The 14,002-nt window shown below is 47.4% G+C and overlaps 1 pseudogene; it reads left to right on the top strand.

Annotated features, from left to right (window-relative positions):
* The first annotated feature begins 10,943 nt into the window (after positions 1 to 10,943).
* On the top strand, positions 10,944 to 12,310 carry LOC101565951 (annotated as a pseudogene).
* The last annotated feature ends 1,692 nt before the right edge of the window (positions 12,311 to 14,002 follow it).

Raw genomic sequence — 14,002 nt, 5'->3', positions numbered from 1 at the left:
AGGCAGAGGTCCTGGTCAGAATAGCCTCAGACGTGGGCTGGCCCTGTCTGTGTAGGAATCAAGCTGCCTGCTTCTGCTGCTGGGCTACCTGGGCCCTCCTGCACAATTTAGTTGTGCCCCTTCATTAGAAACCGCAGAGAGCATCTGGGGGACACAGATCTGTCCAAAGCACAGACTCCGCTTCTGGGGAAGAGCTCATTTCTGATGCTTCCAGTTGCGCATCCCCAGGTTTCACTGGAGAACTCAGTCTGAGTGCAGTAGATCTGGAATTGAAGGCTGGAGTCAGAAACAAAAATCTCCATGCATTTCTGATGCTTCTGGATTTTTGGGGCTGCAGACCCTGGGGACTGTGAGCAAGTGCTTAGCCCAAATGAGTGGATGGACTTACACTTGAGTGGAAGAAATCTCCACCCAAGTAGCCTCTTGCAGAAGGTTGCATGCAGCAAGGTGACTGAGAGTGGCCCAGACACTAAGGGTATAAAATGACTGGCTGAATCAGGATGGAGCCAGCTCAGAGTGGGAACCATGACAATGCTGTGATCCAGGAGTACCAACTGGTCAGAGCAAAATCTGTCCTCTTATGTGTACTCTTCAATCATAGTTATGTCGTTGTGCTTACCTATTTTCTTACAGAATAGTTTGTCAATTACCTTTTTAAAAAATGAACTTAAAGATAAAATAGGACCGGGGAGATGGCTCAGTGGAATAAGTGCTTCCTTGGCAAGCACAAGGGTCTGAATTCAATCCCCGGTTCCGAAAAAAAAAAAAAAAAAGATGAAATAAAATTACCCCCAAAATCTAAATTGTAAAACTTTCAGGATTTAAACACATTCTGCAGGAATAGCCAAATTATCAACTCATAAGAGAGAAGATATCAAAGATGAATGTGGGCTCGACTCTAGAATTGCCCCTAAAGACTACCCATGACCACTCAATAGTTAGAGAAATATCACATCGGCAGGCAGAGACCTCTCCCACCTACTGCTGGCTTTCACTGAGGTCTTTCTGTTGAATTATTCCAAGTCTCCCTTAAACTCATCACCAGCTTTCACAGAAGTTTTCTTGTTTGATTAATTACTCCTAATCTCCCAAAATCTACCTGCATGGTTGAATATCAGTGAAGACTAAAATTGCTCTCAAATGATTCAGAAATATCTGCCGTTAGAAACCACCCAGCCGTTCCTCACACAAATACTATAGAGTACCATATTATTTGATTACAGTAATGACCTGAACGCTGGGTTGAGAAGACAGTTCCATACCATCTAAGATGGTGCAAGAGCTGTCATGAGGCGTGAGCAGGTGGGACCTGGCCTTGCAGGGGACCTCTCCCGTCCAGTGTCTGCAGTTTCCCACACCCACAGCACGTGCAGATAAGTGAGCCGCATGCTTCTCTCAGCTGCTTGAATGACCTCGAGAGGGGGACTACCCCAAGGACCTGGTGCATGCAGTGGTCACAGCTGTGATTTGACCTTTGCCCTGATTTCTCAGTCTAGATTTCTGTTCTTAGATAAACATGTGTGTAGAGGTAATTAGACTCAGAATACAAGGGTCTAAATTGGAAGGAACCCTCCTAGAGCAGTGACTGAGTTTTGAAGTCATGAAATATCCCCCTGGAAGGGACCTAGAGGAACCTGGATCTGATTTCTCCCCTCCCCCTGATAGCTTTCCTTCCCTACCATCTGCCCTGTGGGAGGCGTGGCAAGGGCTCTCAGCCCTGTTCTGCTTAAGACTTGCTAGCCTGTGCAGACAAGCGGCAAACGCTGAACCTCTGAGACTTGGCCCTTAAGCCCCATCAGTGCCTGCTACCTCAGCAGGACTCGAATCTTAACAAGGGAGGAAGGGCTCAGGTTCCAATATCCTCTCTTTCTGATGATAGCTCAGCCTCTCCCTCCGAGCCCTCGTGTTCTCCATTTGCATGGATGCTTCCTGCCCTTCTGCCCCCATTCACTTCTCCAGCCCTCTGGGTCCTTGCTGTCCATCTCACTGCCACCAAGAGGTGAGTGCATCATGTTAGGTAGTGAAAGTGAAACCTGCTTTTCCATTGTTGAGACGAGGCGACCATACAGCAAACCACTGCAAGGCCACAGTCCCAGCACACCACGGATGGCGCAGCATCTCTCTAGATGGCTATTACGTGCCTTCCACCTACAGATGCTCACTTAAACCACAGTCATGCAGTGCAGCCAAGGTAATTCAAAAAATAAGAAATAAAAGGCATAGAAGAAGCTAATGGGATTTATAACTGGTTAACTGGATTAACTTAACTTTGCCCATTTGGAGAAGCACGCATGTGTGTCCTCACTCTGGCCCCTCTCCTCCCTCCTTTCCTCTGACTACAGTCAATGAATATATACTTCTTGGCAGTATTTTAAGAAACATGTTATGTGGTAAAAAAAAAAAAGCTGTCAATAACTAGTTCAAACTCCTTTCTAACTTATTCATATCACTCTTTTAGGAAAACTAAGAGCCATACTTGAATGTGATTATAGAAGACAAACCGTCCCTATTCAAGGATAATGTATCATTTGAATGAAGTCAAAAAGAGCTTGTCCTTCAAAGGAGCCCTAATTCCTATTTTGTGACAATTTGGCAAATCCAGGAGTTCCATGTTCTGGTCAGTGTGTCTTTCAGTGCAGCAGCATCTCTTGGAAATTAAGGGGCTACCTTGCTAATGACCACCCTGACAGCGGGCTGCTTGCCCTTCACTGACCTTCCATGGCAAGGCCCTGCTTTCAGCAGACTCCCCTCCTCTGTGTGACCCTGCCAGCCAGTTCTGGGGCCTCTGCACAAGCTCAGCACCCAATTGCAACTAAGCTGCAGCCTGGGCAAGTTCATTGTGCTGGCCCCATTGTCCCCAGGGCCCCTGGTGCCACTCACAGCTGCTCCTCTTATCCCAGACAGTGTCACTCAGGACCATCGGTCCCCACATCTGTCTCCCCACAGCTGTGCTGGTGTCCCCTTCTCCCACTGCTGGCCACGCATAGCTAACATCACTCCTTCTACAGCCCCTTTTTTCTTGACAACCTGGGAACTGCCCTCTCTAGAGAGAGATGGGTCCACACAATCTTTGTGGTTCTCTAAACTTTTCAAGGATATAAAAAAAAGTAGATTTAGAGGGCTTCTGCCCAGGTGTAGACATTTTACCCACAGGTGATTTTTTTTTATTCTTTCAGAATGAAAACAGAACTTAAGGGCAGACCAATAAGTAATAAGTGTTTGGCTTAAATGCTTTCAACTGATGACCAGACCTCAGTGAAGAGTAATCTCATTTATTAAACATTCAGACCCTGGTTTCTAAAAGCCTGAAAGGAAGAAGGAAGGAAAGATAACTCATGCATGCACGCATGTATCTTACACAAGGGCATGACACACACACACACACACACACACACACACACACACACCCCATGGGCACCCAGCACACACATAGAGATACACACATGTACCGCTCACACATGTGCCTATACGTACATACAAACACAAAAGCCGCACACACACTCGCCACACCAGCACCGGCACATGCACATACACAACACACCCACCAACACACACCACAAATAAGCACACCCTCCAAACTGTAATGGCCCTTGAGAAACCTCACCACCCCCAATGGAAAGACCCCCAGGCTGGGCCATGAGCTCCACCAAGTTCTGCTCCCATTTTCTCCACCATGGAATACCCCAGAAGCATGCTGCTTTCCCCCACTGTGCACTGGGAGCTGGGCTGGCACTGACCTCCTGCCCCTTAACTCACTATGCCCAAAGTCATTGTCCACAGCCTCCCCTGCCCTCTGCTTCTCATTAAAGCACCTCCAGGAAGTGAACCCCAAGCTGGACTCTGCCTCTGCCTTGAAAACCGAGCATCTTACATGGGGAGGGCCAGCCTGCATCCAGCTGCCCCCTCAGGTCTCAACTCGGCCCTTCCAGTGATTCAGACACATTACCCACCAGCCTCATGGTGACCAATGGTTTTGCTTCTCTCTCTCTCTCTCTCTCTCTCTCTCTCTCTCTCTCTCTCTCTCTCTCTCTGTATTTGGTACAGGGTCTCTCACTACACAGCTCAGACTCATAGTGATCCTCCTGTTTCAGCCTCCCCAGCACTGGGATTACAGGTGTGCAGCACTATGCCTGGACTCAGTGGCCAGCTCAGCGCGCCCCGGGATTGCGGGTGCAGTGCAGCATGTGGTGCCAGGAATCAAACCCTGGTCCCTGCACTTGCCTAAGCAGGCACTTTGTCCACTGAGCTATCTTGCCAGCCTGACCAATGCTTTTTCAATGGCCACTCTCCGATGTGGCTCATAAGGCTGTTCTGATTTTCTACCCACCTCCCAGATCTTGCCTTCCTCATTTGCTCAACTCTGCCCCAGGAATGGTGCCTCCCCACCCATCCCCTTCCAAACACCTTCCCCAAAAGCTCTCCTCACTCCTATTGGTTTAAGAACCATCTCCTCCCTGGTTTAGAGACTCTCAAGTGACAAGATGGCTCTCCCGAAAGCCCGAGCCTTATGTGTCTCTGCCCAGTGGACATCTACAACTGCTCAGCCCCAGGGCTTGGCATGTTGGGAATAAATGCAAACTCTTCTCCCTTCACTTCATTCTGTCTGTCCAAAAAGGATCCGCAGGGCTTTAGCAGCTGACCTGAAAACCAGGTCATCCTTGATGCTTGCGAGCAGCTCACCTGTCCACATGATCATTGCAAAAGACCCCACTGTTGGCAAGAGTGTCAGATCCACAGGGCCCACTTTGTTCCCCATTCTGTACCACCTGACTGGCCCCAGCCACCCTTGCCCCTCATCCCTCTCACTGCTGAACACCTGCCGCTCCACGTCCTCCACATAGACTCTCACGGATGCATCACTTGTGAGGTGAGCGAACGAGGGTTACTCCCCTCCATTTCCTGTTAACCCCTTTGTTCCTCCCTCTCAGCCCTGACAGCCCTCCTGAGAAATCATTTCCAGAGACAGACTCTTAGACCAGGGCAACATGTGGCAGCTCAGATCTGTATGGCCATTAACCAGCTTAAATGTCTGAGCACTCATTTTGCTTAGCTTTGGGCTTTGCCCTTGCCCTCTTATGGAAAATATGTGGTATTCCTCCAAGACTTTGTGGTTGGTTCTTGCAACTATAGACAGCCCAGCACCAGAAGAGCCCAGCTCATGTTCACCAGTCTGCTCGAGGCCGCTGCCGCATGGTGAGTCTGCTCTGGTCCTCCAGTGAGGGCACAGTGAGGGTCGTTGAGCCCCCATACAGTTCTCTTGCCCTCTCTTTCTGCACCACATGACAAAATTAAAGATCACTAGCAGTGTCCACCCAGGAGTTCCATCTACATCACTTCTCCTCGCCTCTACCTGCGCCGACACAACCCTCACCTCTGTGTGTCCCACCCAGTGCAAGGGTCTGCTCTCCAGCCAGGCTGAACTCACCATCCTGTCCACAGCCCACCTCTTTACCTGGAGCTCGCAGGCCCAGACTGCCTGTTACATCCGTTCCTATTGGCCCTTCCTTTGGCTCTTTCCTGTTAACAGGCCCCACGCTCAAGCTCCGGCCTACAGAGCACTCTCCCAGCAGCCCCTCAAAGCCTTAGCGACTAAGCCTCGGGGAGCAGCTGACCTGAACCTTCCCAGCGCCTCACTTCTGCTTCACTTCTGCTGCTCGCCAAGCCCCTGCTCCTGCTTTTCAGGTTTTACTCTCTCTGAAGTCACCAGTGACCTCCACTGTCCAGTCGGGGGAATATGCGTGTATTCTTCTATCTGAACTACTTGTGGTGTTTGACATTAGGGCCACACCCTCATCCCCTGTCACTGAAGTTTCTTCTGCAAGCAGCTCTCCACGGCTTCTTCTTGTTGTTGTTGTTGCTGTTGTTGTTATTGCTGTTATGGTTTGCAGTGTCATAAGAGCTCCCTTTCCAACATAAGATGTTAGGAAACTACATAATTTGTAGCAAATTAACTCATTTTTAAAACTGTCTGCTACACAGCTGGGGCAATATTATGGCAATCTAAACACCTGCCTGGAAAGCTCAAGGACCCAAGTTTGATCCCCAATGCTACATGCTGGGCTGGCCCCAGAACCCCAGGCATGCCACGCCAGTCCACACACTTGTAGTCCCAGAGCTGGGAAGCTGAAACAGGAGAATCACTGTGCATCCAGCTGTGTAGCAAGACCCTGTACCAAATAAATAAGCTATGACTATAAGCCTTCGAACACTTAATACCCAGGAGAAACAAACATCATGGAGCAGACCTGATGCTGTGTATGGCTCTTGTTGCTGTCCTCAGCAATCAGGAACCCTGGCCTGCAGTCCTCCGAGTGAGCTCTATAAGTGTGAGCTGTGTGCACACCTTCCCTAGGCAGGACTGTTGCCAGGAGACATCCCTGAGGCACAGACTGGCTTGGCGCTGTGGTGACACGGATGGAGGCGTGTGGGTAACTTTTGGGTGATTGTTTCATTATTACTATTATCCCTGAGCTGGGCCATCGCCCTTCCCTGCCAGCTTGCCCTTCCACTATCTGCATGTGAGTGAAACTGCCTCCTACTTCACAGAAGCCCCTGCTGAAGGTGCTGCGGCAGCACTTTCTCCACTCGCCATCCCAACACGCATGGGTGCTTTCCCCAGCTTGATTCCCAATAAGGACACTGGGGCTGGACGCTTCCCTCTCTTGTGTGGGGAAGGTAAGTCACCCCGTGCCAAAGAACAGTTTAATTCAGCAGATTACTTGGAGCCAGTCTGATACGGTCAGCAGAATCACATGGCCTGGAAGAGAGCTGGCTTCTGGGCCGCTTCCCCATCTAGGGCACCAGGCACCAGCTCCCTGCAGTTGCTCATGCAGCTCGCTCTGCAGGGACTGCATTTGGAATGATTTCCAATGAGGAGCAAGGAAAAAGGAAGAGACAGCCACACCACAATCATGTGGGTGACTCTGACCTGAACCCACCATCGCAGATCTTTCAGCCAAATTGTTCTGCTTTGGGTCTGAACCCGTCACTGAGCATCTTGAAGGCATTAGGCCACGGCGCGTGGCTGTGGCCTGAGCTGGCTGCTGTCGGGTGCAGAGGTCTGCAGGCCTTCCTCATGGAGGACCGATTGGTGTCCTGATAGACCTGCTCTTTTGTCCAGAGGACATCTGGCCCAGCTCAGCGAACTTGAGAAGTCATCAGAAGCAGATGCATAGGAACAGCAACAGGCCTCGCTGAGAGGGCACCGGTGTCTGCCTCCCTCCGAGATGCCTCCCCAGCTCCCTGCGCTATCCCTCAGGCTCTGCAGGATTTGCCCACAAAAGCTCCACCTAGTCTTCAGTGGCTGTCTCTGGGCACCAACACTCCATGTGCTTGGTGCATACAGACCACCAGCCATGTTTTTGTACCAAGAGTCACAAGGAGCAAAGAACACTCCATGGGCCTGCAGAGTCTAGGACTCCCCTCACCTGTTTCCTCCCCTGCCCCCCTTCCCTGTTCCCGCAGAGCACGTATCTAAGAATGTGCTGTTACCTAGGGCTTAGGAGGACTCAACCCAAGATCAGTACCTTCCTGGGGTCTATGTCAGTGGGTGTGAACTTTGGATATCCAGAAATAAAAGTGGAGATGGCATTTCAATGGAGGATGCTTACTGCGGGAAAGATGCAGAGGAAGAAGGAACAGGCACAGGAAGAAGCTGGACTACAGCACAGGGCAGCAAAATTTCAATCAACTCCCAGGAGTCTGAGCTCAGCAGTGGAAACTGCAATGGGTAGAATGGCCAAGCCCAAGATCTCCCCAGTGAAAAAGCATACGCTCTGGCCAAGAGGGAGGAGCCTGCAACACTAGTGCAGGAAGACACAGAGGCTTCCCTTGGTCTTTCCACAGAGGGATTTGTGTCATTCATTCAGCAAACTATACCAGGAAAGGGGTCCCAAGTGCTCTAGGGCTGTCTTACAAACACAGGTACACACTGGCACTGGGGCCCAGAGATCTGAAGGGTCACTACAGAGTTGAGGTGTTGGAACCAGGGCATAAACGAAGCCTGTGTCCCAGGGGTCTTGCCAAGGGAATAGGAGTGTACATATAGCAAGTGCCAACCCCTCATGGGGGCCTTCAGTACACAGATCAAGTGTTGTCACAATAGGGAGAGCCAAACAGAAAACTGATACTTCCCCAGCCTCAGATGTCCCTGGTGGGAAGAGGTAGGATACCCAGGGAGGACCTGGAAGATCCTTGGGCCCACTCAGCCTCCACCTCCATGGGACAAGGAGCCATGTAGGATATTTGCAAGCTGGGGAGCAGATCAATGAAGAGCAGGCCTCAAGGGTTTAGATTGCTAAGGACCTGTCAAGGTCAGCACCGCCAAGATAGCCAGGATGCCCTGGAGCCCATGGATAGCAGGAATGGGAAAGAAGATACTCCACTCTCAGCAAAGGCTCTAAGGCCATCAGAAGCATCTCCTATCTGAGGACGTAGACCACAGCCCTGTGGCCCACACACCCCAAGACCCGCTCTCTGTTTATGCTACCATCTCACCAAGACACTGGGGCAAACTTCTCCCTTCTTCTGACCTCTATACTCAGACATGCACAGACAACAATTATGTCTCCATCTTACCTTGTGTAAGATGTAGTTTCCCCACACCCTGCCGGGCCTGCAGTTTGAGCTCAAGGCCTCATACATATGGGCCATGAGCTGCATCTCAGACTAAGGCACAGCTCTTAAATTCCACCTCATACTGTTAGGACTCACCTTTAGCCATTCTTGTCTGATTACTGTATCTCACCTCCCTTGAAGAAAAAGAGCAGACAGTACTTGCAGGCTTAAGGCAAGCAGATCCTGGTAGCACGTTTGTTCCTGGGGCCCACATCTGCCCTGTGGAGGGCTCCTGCCTGCCCAGCACACCCACAAGCCCTCATTCCTGCTCTTCTGTAGTGAAGAACAGACTCTGAAGATGATTGCTCCTGCCATGTGTTCTTCTTACAAATATGGATTAAATAATAAACATAGTAACACAATTGCCTTTTTAAATAAATCTGGAACTCACTGAGCACCTTCACATCTTTTTCACCTTAACTGGTATTTGTTTTCTCATTAGATTCCTATCTGAACCAAACAGCAGAGAATTTCGATTTATAGATCAGCACCAAGACACTGGTAAGCAGAGATCCTAAATCAGTGCCAAGGCTTCCCTCGAGGCAGACATTGTGTTGAGTTTTGGTCTTACGTGGAAAAATGGGTTTATATAAGCACGTGTCACTGCATCTTTGTCGCCCCTGACCTGGGCCTGCCGCATCTGTCCCTGTCTGTCTCTCTCTCCTCTTTTTCTTTCCTCCATCCCTCCTTCTTTCTGCGACACTAGAGCAGGTAGCCACACGCCTTGCCTCATCATCACGTTGTCCCTCTTCAGAACCCTGGCGGGGATGACACTGAGCGCACCTGGAGAACTCCGGACATAGCTCATCTGAAGAGCACATCCTCTGTCACGTAAAGAGACACAGTCACTGTTCAAGGAGAAGGAAGTGGACATATTTAGGGGACATTGCTGCCTGCCACACCTCTGCATGCAGGGCTTCACAAACGGTCTGCTCTCAAAGCAGTCCCTCAAAGCCATGACAGAAATTTTGCTTTTTAAAAACTACCATGACTTCATTTTTATAGTACAGTTTGGCAAATATAATGGAAAGAAGGAGGGAATCATATAATACGCAGTTTTAAGAAATCTTATACTCTATGTCCTCAGCATCAGATTTTCTTTCTTTTTTTATTATTTAAAGAATACAAAATAACAAATAGCTCAAAGGATTAAAGCTCCTGCAAGCAGGTGCAGGGGCTCAGGGTTTGATGCCCTACATGCTGTGCTTGGCCCCACCCACCCTCCGGGGGTGCACTGAGCCTGCGATTGAGACTGGGTGTGGTGGAGCACACTTGTAATCCTAGCCCTTGGGAGGCTGTAAACAGGGGGATCACTAGGAGTCCAATCTAGTAGTGAGACCCTGAACACCCTGTAGACCCTTCCCGAAAATACAAAAAGAAAAGAACACAAAATAGTTTTTTTTTTTTTAAAGAAAAAGGCATTTTAAAAAAGATACAAAATTCCACTAAACAAATTAATAGGAATTCAACAATGGTTGCTATATTGCACTATGTTATCTTCAAATTAGTTCTTTGGGTTACCAGATAGAAACATGCAAAATCCATTTTAAAGAATGTCATAAGAAATTAAAAAGAAAAAACTAAGAAGAAAAAGAAAGAAATTTGCAAGCATTAACTGCTCCTTTCAAAAGCCCAGCAGAGACTGGCAGCAAAATCATCTACAGACGTCACGTGTCCTTAGGCTGTCCCCGTATGTTGCTGTGACTAATGCTACAGAAAATACAGAAGTCAAAACATGACTCCAATATTCTGATTTCAATGCTTTTGGATCTGTACTAGAAGTGGGTTCCTGGATCTTATGATAGCTTTATTTTTAATTTTTTGAGGACCCTCTTTCATATTCTGTATAGCAGCTGCACCATTTTCCATTCCAGAGACATAATGTCCAACACAGAACCCACAGCCAAGGATACCCTGTTGTACACTTCAAAGTTTGTTAAGAGAAGAGGCTGCGAGTTACATGTTCACATTACACAGAAAAGGTGGGGAGGGAGGAAACTTCTGGAAGGGGTAAATAAGCTCATGACTTGGTTGTGGGGATGGTTTCATTAGTGTATGCATGCATTCAAACACATTAAATTATGCACACTAAATCTATGCAGTTTGTGGCATGTCAATTGTAAATAAAGCTATTAAAGTTAAATACAATTACGTCACTGTCAAACCCTAATTGCTGCCAGCTACATGGGTACGATGTGGTGACTTGCTGGTAATTTTGCACCCTTGCTTTTGTGCACCACTGACCATGTGACCCTTCTCTTCCAGTTTTCCTCTGGGCTAGCTTTTGTTGTATAAAAGAAAGTCATTCTTTTTCTGTGGGAGCCGCTGGGTCAGGAGGAGCGTGGCCTACTCCTCTCCCCGCCATGGCTTGTGCTCATCCCCTGATATCCATGTACTCTGAAAATGGGGAGTCATCTGGCAAAAATGTCACTTTGCCCGCTGTGTTCAAGGCTCTCATTCGACCAGATATTGTGAATTTTGTTCACACAAACTTGCAGAAAAACAACAGACAGCCATATGCTGTCTGCAAACTAGCAGGTCATCAGACCAGTGCTGAGTCTTGGGGGACTGGCAGAGCCGTGGCTCGAATTCCCAGAGTTCGCGGCGGTGGAACCCACCGTTCTGGCCAGGGTGCCTTTGGCAATATGTGTTGGGTAGGCCGCATGTTTGCACCAACCAAAACCTGGTGCCGTTGGCACTGCAGAGTCAAGACAACCCAGAAGCAGTATGCCATCTGCTAGGCCTTGGCCACCTCAGCCTTGCCAGTGCTGGTCATGTCCAAAGGTCATCGAATTGAGGAAGTTCCAGAACTTCCTTTGGTAGTGGAAGATAAAGTTGAAGGTTACAAGACTAAGGAGACAGTTTTAGTTTTGCTCCTGAAGAAACTTAAGGCCTGGACAGATATCAAAAAGGTCTATGTCTCTCAGCGAATGAGGGCTGGCAAGGGCAAGATGAGAAACCGCCATCTCATCCAGCGCAAGGGACCTTGCATCATCTATAATGAAGACAATGGCATCATTAAGGCCTTCAGAAATATCCCGGGCTTTACTCTGCTCCATGTAAGCAAACTGAATATTTTGAAACTTGCTCCTGGTGGGCTTGTGGGGTGTTTCTGCATTTGGACTGAAATTGCTTTCTGGAAGTTAGATGAGCTGTATGGCACTTGGCGAAAAGCTGCTACCCTCAAGAGTCACTATAACCTGCCTGTGCACAAGATGATCAATACAGATCTGAGCAGAATCTTGAAGAGTCCAGAGATCCAAAGAGCCCTCCGAGCACCACGCAAGAAGATCCATTGAAGAGTCCTGAAGAAGAATCCTCTGAAGAACCCGAGAATCATGCTGAAGCTGAACTCATATGCAAAGACCATGTGCTGGAAGACCATTCTTCGCCAGGCCAGGAATCACAAGATCTGTATGCCTGAAGCAGCTGCACAGGCAGTCAAATTGGAAGAGAAGGAAGTTGCTGGCAAGAAGCTGTGGAAGAGAAGAAAGGAAAGAAAGCTGCTGGTCCCAAGAAACCTGGGAAGAAGACTTTGGGGAAAAAGCCTGCAACTCCCAAGAAACCAGCAGAAAAGAAACCTGCTGAAGAAAAGAAGCCTGCTGCATAAACTGTCAAAATCTCTATCCCATACAAGTATCGTAAATTTGGACAGCTTATTTTGAATAAAGACCTGGTCAGAGGCAGTGAGAAAAAAAAGTCATTTATTCTCAGTATTGAGCATTGTACACAAATGCATTGTCACTTTTGGCAGCTTCTCTTTTAACTTCAAAAAACCCTTTGTTACAGAAGAGGGTTATTTGATTATCTGTTTGATTCATTGTTATAATCAAATTTATAACTCAGCAAAGTGTCTGCCACCATAACATCTGGGATCCCTGGCACTTCCCCTGGCCAGCAGCTCCACAGTCCCTTTTTTCCCTCCACAGAGTATTGTGACCATCATCTCTACCACATGGAGGTGTGGAGAAGACTAAGCCAACTAATGTTGGTAAAATAAACATCTTCACAATGCTCCCCATGCAGGAAACACTGAAGAATTATTCTCTACCTTTATCATCACCATTTTTATCATAGTTTACATTTTATGTCTCTTCTGCCTTATGAAAGCCTTCCCTGGCTTCAGACTGTAAAAATATTAACAACTTCTTTCTTTAGAAAGCTTTAAAGCTCCATTTTTCACATTTCCCTCTTCAAAGCATTTCCCATCTGGGTCCAGGGGGACTTGAGTTCTACCAACTGGAGGGTCTCCTCTGCAGCCCTGTCATGGCCCACCTGGTTCACTGTGACAGGCTCTGCCTTGGCCACCACCTCCCAGGCCCTGCTGCCTCAATAGGCAATGATCCACACTTGTAGCTATCAGAACACGGAGCTACCTCCTAACACTTGGTACACAAATCGTCCCTCTGTTTCTTCTTCAGCTGTGTCTTGTCTATTTATGACTTTTTATCATTCCAATAAAATTTAGAATCAGCTATCAAGTTTATTAAAAATTATTTGGGATTTTGATAGAAATTGCATTGATTTGACAAGCTCATTTGCAACAGCCACCTTTATACTGGGTCAACAAAGATGATGTGCCTCTCCACCTAGTTGTGTATTGCATATCTTTCAATAATATTATAATTTCTATGTTTCTTTATCAGTTTATAAGGAGTACTGCTCATCTTTATTAGACTGAGTCATAAAAACTTTATAGCTTGTATTGGCATCATCTGTGATTTTCTTCTATGCTTGCTCTGATTGCTTATTATTGGTGGAATGAAATCATTGGATTTTTAATGTCGCTCTTGTGTCTGACCTATCCGGCCAATCTTTCACATTTTAACTGTGCATAAATACTGTGCATTAGTGTTTTCACTCACTCTGTGTTGAAGTAGTCACATACAGGCTGCTGCCTTGTAGCCTTGGAAACCACCTGCTCTTCCCAGCACTCCGGTGGCCAAAATCACTAAGACAAGGACAAGTCAGAACAGAGAGAGAACATTCCCATGTTACTCCTGATGAAACAGTTTGGAAATTTTGATATGCGACAAATTTTCTATAGTTGCCAGTTTCAGAAAATTCTCTGTTATCCCTAATTTTTAATGTCTAATCATAACTGAGTAATGATTTCTTCAAATGCACTTTTGGACCTATTGGATGATGTTCACTTTTCTTTTACTTTTTACTGTGTGAATGAAATGAAAAAGCTTTCTAACTTGGAACAATGTCTGAGACTAACCTAGTTATGCATACTAATATTTGCACTTGCTGCTAGGTATACACGGCAGTATTTTATGGCTTCGAAAATGTGTGTTTGTAAATGTGATGGATACATTGTTCCATCTTTCTTAACTGCTTTTTCTAACTTACGATTTATGCTAAGATATATGAGCCTGCTAAA

Source organism: Octodon degus, unplaced genomic scaffold (assembly GCF_000260255.1).
Source record: "Octodon degus isolate 3935 unplaced genomic scaffold, OctDeg1.0 scaffold00010, whole genome shotgun sequence".
Taxonomy (NCBI): domain Eukaryota; kingdom Metazoa; phylum Chordata; class Mammalia; order Rodentia; family Octodontidae; genus Octodon; species Octodon degus.
Note: the sequence above shows the minus strand (reverse complement) of the source record. Positions and strands in the feature narration are given on the sequence as shown.